General features: G+C 42.8%; 1 protein-coding gene across 2 annotated transcripts in view; it reads right to left on the minus strand.

The window, feature by feature from the left end:
• Positions 1 to 8,611, minus strand: part of PAPSS2 (3'-phosphoadenosine 5'-phosphosulfate synthase 2) — a 48,844-nt gene that overhangs the window by 36,792 nt on the left and 3,441 nt on the right. Inside the window, exon 2 of one of the 2 annotated variants that reach the window (XM_055721377.1) lies at positions 7,874 to 8,014. The exons of the other annotated variant lie outside the window; for it this stretch is intronic. The gene's annotated coding sequence lies outside the window, so the exon portion shown is untranslated. The remainder of the gene's footprint in view (positions 1 to 7,873; positions 8,015 to 8,611) is intronic. 2 annotated transcript variants of the gene reach the window in all.

An 8,611-nucleotide genomic window follows, 5' to 3' on the forward strand; every position in this document is an offset into this window, starting at 1 on the left:
ATAATGGAAAATGTACAATCACACAGCCACTTCCTTCACTCTCCTTTTTAGAGTAGGTACAAACATTTGCCCTGTCCTTTGAGCACCACGCACAAACTAGATCTCAAAACTAAGTTCTGACAAGGGTCCTTGATTTTTCTCACTCACCCCTTTACTGTTATTTCTCTTTTAACTTGTTCGTGTTTCTTTTCCCCTTTGCCTGTCTTTAAAAACCTACAGGGCCTTAGAAATTTCTCTGCCACCCCTGTAGAGGCCAGAGAAACCTCAACTCCCTTTTGCAGACAGACCCCATGCTCTCCTTGCATTTTTACACCACAGCCACAAAAGCAACACCAGGTGATGGAACCAGGACAGCAGAAGACTTCAAGGAGCAGGCAACTCAAAGTGCATTACAAACATGAGCCATCACCCAGCTGGGGCAGATGTGATGTTCCAAACCATGATCTGAATGGCTCAATGTCCCAGTGAGGACACTGGGCTGCATATGCAGCTTTACCTGCTGAGCTAGCACAGGTATGTTCAAGCACCAGCTGCTCTCACAGCAGAGGAGCTGGTCTTCATCTCAGGCCACAGACACACAGGTTGAGGTTTTTAAAATGGAATGCAGAGATGATGCAGATGATGGAATAAAAAGGCACTGGGCAAATGCAGAATGAGAACTGAAAGGGCTTTTATTTGCCTGAAGGCTGTTGGCGCTGCCAGGTTGGATCTTGGTAAGACAAGTATAAAATATGTCCCTGCCAGGGCTTGGACGACACTCTACAAGGAAAGGAGCATTTGTCAGGAAAATGGCAGCAGAAATAGACAGAAATTTTTGTCCGAGTGACTTTCCACTAGTCAGGGCAGCTTGTAGATCCAAACATGGAAGAGCTCAGCCAAAGCGGGACTTTGTCACTGCTGTTTGCTCTGCTCATAAAGGGTAATTTTTTTCTTTGCACTCACCTTGAATGCTTTTGGAACAATCGACTTTACAAATTTGTTTGGAAGCAAGACAAGAATTCTTATCACTTTATGGTGTGTCATACTACAGTAAAGATATTTATTTATTGTGTGTAATTTTCTGCTATAGATCCATTGCCTTTGCCCTATGTGATTTCTTGTCCCTAGCACAGACTTTAGCCCGTATCCCTAGCTTGTCACCTTTACAATGCTAGAATAAAGATCTCAGTTCCTAAAATTACCTGAAGGCTCATTTTCACACTCTCTGTCCCTACAGACTGCTGTAATCTGGGGAACTCAAGTGAGGAGATTAAAAGCCACGTATGCCTTCTTCCAAAAGCAGGTTAGCACAGAAAAAGGCGTAAGATAGCCAGCCTGGTATCTCTGTAGATAAAACTGTCACCAAAGCAGTCATGATGGAAGGAGTCAATAGAGGTTAAGGAGGGCCAAGGAAATCCAGCCTTTCTAGGGCCAGGTAGTGTTACAGCCGGACAAGCACAGGCAGGTAGCAAAGTCTGCTCCTATCACAAAGTTTTGAAGTCTAAGTTCATCCTAATCCTTTTACAAAGAAACCAGCACTGGATGAGAGCAGCTCCTATCCGTCACTCCCTCAGTCTCCACACTCTGGGCAGCTGGGAACATGAGCTTTCTAGCACCAAGCCCTTCTTCAGCCACCATAGCAAACAATCCCCAAGTATTCACCAGCTTTGCTGTTCCCCTGTTTTCATCTGTCTTTACTCCTGTGCAAGGACAGGGAGTTTGGATCTAAAATATACTACTGAATTTTAGCCCTTTTTCTCCATGCTGTTTCCTAGTGTAATTTGTTACACAGGCTACCAGGCAAGCTATCTAACCAAGACAGACATATGCTGCCACCAACTAAGATAAAGGACTATTTGTACAAGAAACCATGTTAAGGAAAACTTTTGCGAGACTTCAGGTTTGGTGAACTTTATCTCAAGTTTGTAAGTTTTAGAATAATGCAGATAAGTCTTTCAACCATTCCCCTAGAAAAGTCATCCTTATTTATAGGTGATAAGTTTAAAAAAAAAAAAATCAGGGTGTCATCATTTTGTAGTTGTGAAACATGTTGGGTTCTTCATCCAAACACACTAATTTTCTATGTGACAAGTAGTGTCTTTGAAAATGCATATCATATACAAGGAAATACCAAAAAATATGTTTCTTTTCTTCTTAGCCATTTCCTTTAAGTCACTAAGAAAATTACCAAGTCCACACTGCCAACTGTGTGCCAGCAGTCCCTTGGCAAAGGAACAGCAAGTGGTATCTCCTCCCATGAACCTCAAACATCAGCTGAATCACTGGAACAAAGGAGAAACAAGCAAAGAAAAAAAGCACATCTTCAGCACTTGCAACCCGGTGGAGCTGACCAACCAACCATGTTACTCCTGGCAGCTGTCAGCGATAGCTGTCACAAGGGAGAAGAGACATACTGAACGTCTTATTTGGTAGTGGCTGGGCACAGCAGAACCAATGTTCTACCAGGGCATTTGATAAAGGGTCATGGGTATGTCTCAACACACCATTGTCCATTAGCTCCCCCCATGTCCAGCCATAAGGCAGATAAGACTAGCAGTTCGGAGGTTCACATCAGCTCAGTTCCCTAAAGAGAGCATACTCGGGTGGTGGAGGGTCCTGCATTTGTAAGTCTTGGATGGCATTAGACTGAGCATGTACCGCCTCAGCGTGTGCTTCAGTGATCTGCTCTCCCTCCCTCACAGTCCACCTTTACAAAGCCATTAAAAGTTCAAGGAGTACAGTGCGCTGAACCGAAGAAGCAACTGTAAGGCATGTTCTGCTTGCTGAAAAGAACAAAGAGGCTGGATGAACAGCAGCTTTCCTGCTCTGAGAGTTCAGCTCTATTCAGGCTTCCACAGAGCACTTCACCTGGAGTTACACTGCTGACCCAACCACTCAACCTCTGTTGTCAGTATAAAAACGGGAGATGGAAAAAAAAAGTATTTTATTTGTTCACTCTGCTTTGCTGCAATAATGAGACTGCTTCACTCGTCTTTCCACCCAAGTTTCCACAGAAGTCTGTGGAGATGTTGGCTCAGACCTCAGCCCATCTACATCCAAGGCAATGGGAAGTAGTACAGACCACAGTGGACACTTTCAGTCTCCTCCCATGCAAAGGCCGCCCTCTGCTCAGCTTTTATGAAGCATCTACATCCATTTACCTACCCTCCCATTATGCTTCCCTGACTTGAAGGAAAACCCTCTTTCCCACTCCAATAACCTTCTCTGACCTCAAGTCCAACATCATGCACAGCCAACTGGACTTCCACAGCAAGGCAGCTGAAGTACTTTTGTGCTGGCCTTGAGCTACAGTTTCATGTCATCATCAGAGAAAACTGAGTTTAGGGTACCGGGAGCATGTGGCAGCAGACGGGTAAGCTGGTCGGTCTGATTGAACTGCTTGGGAAGAACCTCAGGATGCAGAGAAAAGCCTCTTTCTCAGAATAGGTTAGCAGCCCTTTAACTTTCAACAGGATCAACTGTCAGCTGACATTCATGCTACAGCAAATTAAGTGGCCCCAATAACCATGATACAATTAAAAACAACCTGAAAGCTCTCCCCTGTCATACGGGATAGAAACAATTTCTCATTCACCATGAAAGCTGTTTGCTCCTGTTTAGTTTTCTGATCGGAGGGCTGCACGTGAGAGCTCAAGTAGTAGGTCATATGAGCCTCCGCAGTTAATTTTGTCTTGCCTTATTCAGTTGGAAGCCTGCAGCTCAAAGAACCACCTCCAGATTTGGCTTTTACACCCATCTTGAGCCCCATGCCAAAAGCTGGTCTGAATCAGCAGATGCAGCACCTTCTGCAAAAAAAATAAAAAGGACTGTAACTTATTGAGAACCCATTTGACTTCCTACCTCTTTCTTGTCTGACCAGGGACATATGACACACAGGCGCAGGACAGTCAGGCCATGTCACAATGGGAGTGACATTCACTACCAATTTTGCGTGGCAAGGTTTTACAAGCTGAAAGCACAGAGACACAGAAAGGCAAGATGTGCTGCAGGGCTACACAGGAGTATCCATCTCACCTAACCTCAGCCCCAGAAGAAGAAAGGCAAAGGAGGCAACCTGCTGATACTGTTGAGGCACTGGATCATCAGTCCCTGGGTAGCTTAGCTGTAAACCCAAACATCCAGGCTGGTGGATTCAGGACAGAGCCTGCATTCCCTACAGAGGGAAGGCATGCCATGCCATTCTTTGCCACCCAAAGGCCTATGAGGGCTGAAGAACAGCCCTATAATTCTTAGTTATGTGAAATGAAATCTGAACCCCAAAGGCTTTCCTGCAAAGCCAAGCCACAGCAGGACTTTGCATATGCTTCATGCTTGAGAGGGCTGGAAGCACAAGGCCCCAGGCACTGGGTTTTATACAGCAGTACTGGATCATAAGAGCAGTGGACATGCAGGCAAATAGAGAAATGCAGAATATAATTAGTAACACTCTAAGTCATGAACAAATCTGTTATATTCAAATCCATGCACAAAAACTGACCTGTGACACCTGGTGAAAGTGTTCTGTAGCAAAACATGGGAGCCAGAACACCAAACCTCCACAGTGCCACAGAAAACAGGCCTCAACCAGGCAAATAAATACAGAAACCTCACTTGTGTAATGATTAGTCTTCCCAAAAGGGGACGTAGGGGAAATCTCACTGCCAGCAAGTGAAGCACTTGTAAGAAGTCATCTGGAAAACCAATTGTGGTCATTTATATAAAAAAAGAACTAAAGTGAAACAGCCAGTACACAGAAGAAACAAGTCAGGCGAGGAGGAGAATCAGGAAGAGAAATTAAGAGGGATCAACTTACCAGATCTGGCAAAGCAAAGACTGAAGTGAGATGCAAGTGGCACCTCCAAAGGTACCAGGCAGGTCAATGAGCATATGTTAGAAAACAAAATTGGGGCACAAAAGCCAAGTATAAAGTTATAGGCTAGATATCAAGACAAAGGTTTTCTAATCTCTCTTTTGGCAGACATACCAGGAACTAGCGGCTTAGGGGGTTTTTTTGTTGGTTGAGAGTGGTTTTTTTTTTGTTGTTGTTTGTGGTTTTGTAGGGTTTTGTTTGTTTGTTTTAATCAATATGAGAATAGACTTGTGAAAGACATTCTATAAAATGGTGGCTGCAGAGGACACATGACAGCCTATGGTATCTCTCCTCCCCTGCAATGTCAGAACAATTGTGGGTGTCCCTTGGAACAGCGCTTTGTCCATCTGACTAGGAGTCATCAGTCACTTCTGTAAGCTGAGCAGTAATGCTTCACATGCATTAAACAAAATATAGCTAATTAAAAGCATTAAAATAAATAAGCACAAGAGCGGTCAGAGAGGATTGAGAGCCATCTCCATGTGCTCTGGCCAGAACTATCTGGCCAAACTGTCTCATCTGTAAGAGAAGACAGTGATTACGGGTACACTGCTCGACTTCAGTTTCCAGAAAAATACCAGAACAATGATCAAACTCTTCGTAGGCACGAAGAAGCCGGCACTGAGATGAGTAATAATAGCTTGCAATGGCGGCCCAATGCCAGTTACACTGCAAACAAGCCAGTTTTACTCTACAGCAGAAATGAAACCTGGCGATGCCAAACTACTACGAGGGCTAGAAAAGCCTTGGCTGCTGTTTCAGATGACATGGTTAGTAATGCCCACACCCATGATAGGCAAAGAAAGCACAGATACAGAACTTGGAAAGCCAGATGTAGAGGACAGCTCACACTCAAGCTGGAAAAAGGTATCCAACAGAGCCCTACCTGGGTCAGATCCAAGTCCAGCACGATTCAATACATAGGGAATGAGGGAGGAATCTGTTCTTACTGAACCTGCAGCCTGCACCACATAGCAGATGCACTGAATGATGGATGAGAATATCAAATACCCTTGACAAACCATCAGCAGGACAGAGGACACTAGAGAGGGCAGGGAGCAGAGGACCTCTCAAAAACTCCCTTCTACCTTATTTTTCTATAATGCCATGCTTCGAAGCTGTGCAATTGATTGTTCAAAAATATCCCCTCTACCATTCATCCTTCAAAGTCATTCTAATGAACCAATTATTCATTAAAAATTACTATAATTAAAAATACAGGCTATTGTAAATTCATAAACATTAGAATACAAAGTTGTTCCAATATTTACAGATATTTTTACATAACCAGAATACTCAGAGAGCAGTCAGTAGCCTCTAATAGCAAGAAGAAGGAATATCTTATATATAGAGGACAGTGTTTTCTTTGAGAAACAACTGTAAAACATTGGTTGCTAATACTTTTAAACAGTGACAGGAGCAAGACAGAGGTACCAGTGAAAATTTCCACACACATTGACCAGATGCTCACCACCTATCAAGGAAAGAAACAGAATGCTATTTGGTGCAAAGGAGGTGTGAAATGATAATTATTGTTAAGTTTTCTAGATTTTTACTTCTCAAATTGACGGTGCACCCTCACCTTGAACACTGTGTGCAAGTCTGGTCTGATAAACTTCAGAGGCACAGGGTAAAACCGAGCCAAAAGATAGAAGCAGCAATGATAACAATCAGAAGAACAGCATGATTTTACCACAAGGAACAAATAAGCAAGATGGGTCTCTCCCATCAGGGGAAAACACAAGTCATAAGTAGCACAAGTAGGATGCAAAGAGATCAAATGTTTAACTCCTCTCCCAATAAAAATGTTCCAAGGAATCAAATGAACTGCTGGGGTTCAGGAAAACACAACACTGAAACAAGATCTGCATCACACAAAATGACTGAACTGCTCCAGAATACACTGCGAAGCTTTAGCATTTACATACGGTAACTAACTCTGCTAATCAAGTATGTCAGAAAGCCATTACTGTTCTTAAAATCACAGCTCCTAGCTTTTCAGTCTAGCAGGTGGCCGGCTCAAATCAAACTGAAGGAGCTGGACTTTCACAAAGCCAGCAATCAAGCTCCAGCATCCATCACACGCCATCGCAAGCAAATCTAGTGCTTTGCGTTCAGAAAGCAACACAAGAAGAGTGTAGAAGAGAAATTCATTAAGAGCTATATATAAAGCTAAATGCAAACCCACTTTCTTTAGCTCAAAAAAACCCTTGTAGCCACACGCGGCTGGTAATCAGGAGTATACGGGGAAACATTTGCTCTTATCCCTACATGTTTGCTTCGGCACCGTGTCCTACCCAAAAGCCAGAGGTCACCAAGACCTTCAGCCTGATCCAACCTGGTTCCTTTCGCGGGTACTGGCTTTGCTTCCCAGGACCAGCTGGGCATTTTCTGTTTCTGTAAGAGGTTCAGGATTTGTTGTCACATCCAGTGAAGCGTTTGAGAGCTACAGATCACTACTGTGGAAAAGTCTGCAGAGCTTTTCTGACCCCTAAATAATAACAACAACAACAAATAATTCAACTAGCTCCTTCCACCCTAGCCTTTCAATGACAATCCCTTCCCTGAACACAAATTATTTAGTTTTGTTAAACACAGGAACAGATATGCTCAAACCTTTCCACAGATTATCAGAAAAGCAATGCTTGCTTTAAACCCTTTTTCAAAGGAATTGTTAAAAATAAATAAATAAAAAAAATCCACCACCATAAAGACCACATGCCATCAGCCTGAACCTTCCTGCCTCCTCTGTCTTAAGTAAAAATACCTCTTGAAAGTATTGAGCTAAGTTGGAAAAAAAGCCGTAAATACAGGTTAATCTATATGTAATCTTCATATTCCACTTCTGGAAGCAAACAAGGGAGGGGAAAAGCACTGTAAAGCCTTTACAAACATGTACCTATATCAGATCTGGAAGCAGAACCTAGCTCTGGCGTGGCATATATTTAACAGTCAATGAAAGCCCTCTTCAAAAACACTATCAACATCAGAAGCAAAGCAATTTAGAAATAGTTTTCTACTTACTGGACCACAAATCCTGAGAAATCAGGCATAAAAACAGCATTCAAAAGCTGAACTGGATACACAGGAGTTGCTGAGTCTTCATGATGAAGACTAATTTGAAGGTGGCAACATATCAGACACAAAATGCACCCACACACCAATCTGTCAAAGTAACAGAAAAAAACAGATGGGACTTCTAAAACAAATAAACCCACTACACCATGCACAAAACCAAAGCGTGGCCTCACCAGCACTTGACAACACAGGTAATGGAAGTGAAGCTGGCCTCAAGACAACAAATTCATACCAGGAAGAACAGTAGGGGAAAAAAAAATATCTCTATAAATCTTCAAGTTACGAGCTCTCCCCTGGCTCACCTGCTCCTGGTGCCATGCCTTGGTAATCTTAACAATGTATACTGTTTGCACTGTATATAATCCATCTCGTGGTCCATAAGTGACTACCCTTTGAAGACTGTGGAGGACACCTAACACCTTCACTCCAGATCAGCAAGGTCCACCCTTAGCATGGCCAGGTTTGAAATTAGTCTGGCAATCATAAGAAATAGTCTTATAGTAACTTAAATAGTCTTAGTAACTTAAAGCCCAGGAAAGCAAAAATTTAACAACTCAAAAGATAAACCATTATTTCTGCCACACCAGTGACTGCAAACTAACATCTGATAATACTAACTTCCTTTTCAAAAGTTAGACAACTAACACAGTGACTATTTAATATATTATATATCTAAAAAGGAAA

Source organism: Falco cherrug, chromosome 9 (assembly GCF_023634085.1).
Source record: "Falco cherrug isolate bFalChe1 chromosome 9, bFalChe1.pri, whole genome shotgun sequence".
Classification (NCBI taxonomy): Eukaryota; Metazoa; Chordata; class Aves; order Falconiformes; family Falconidae; genus Falco; species Falco cherrug.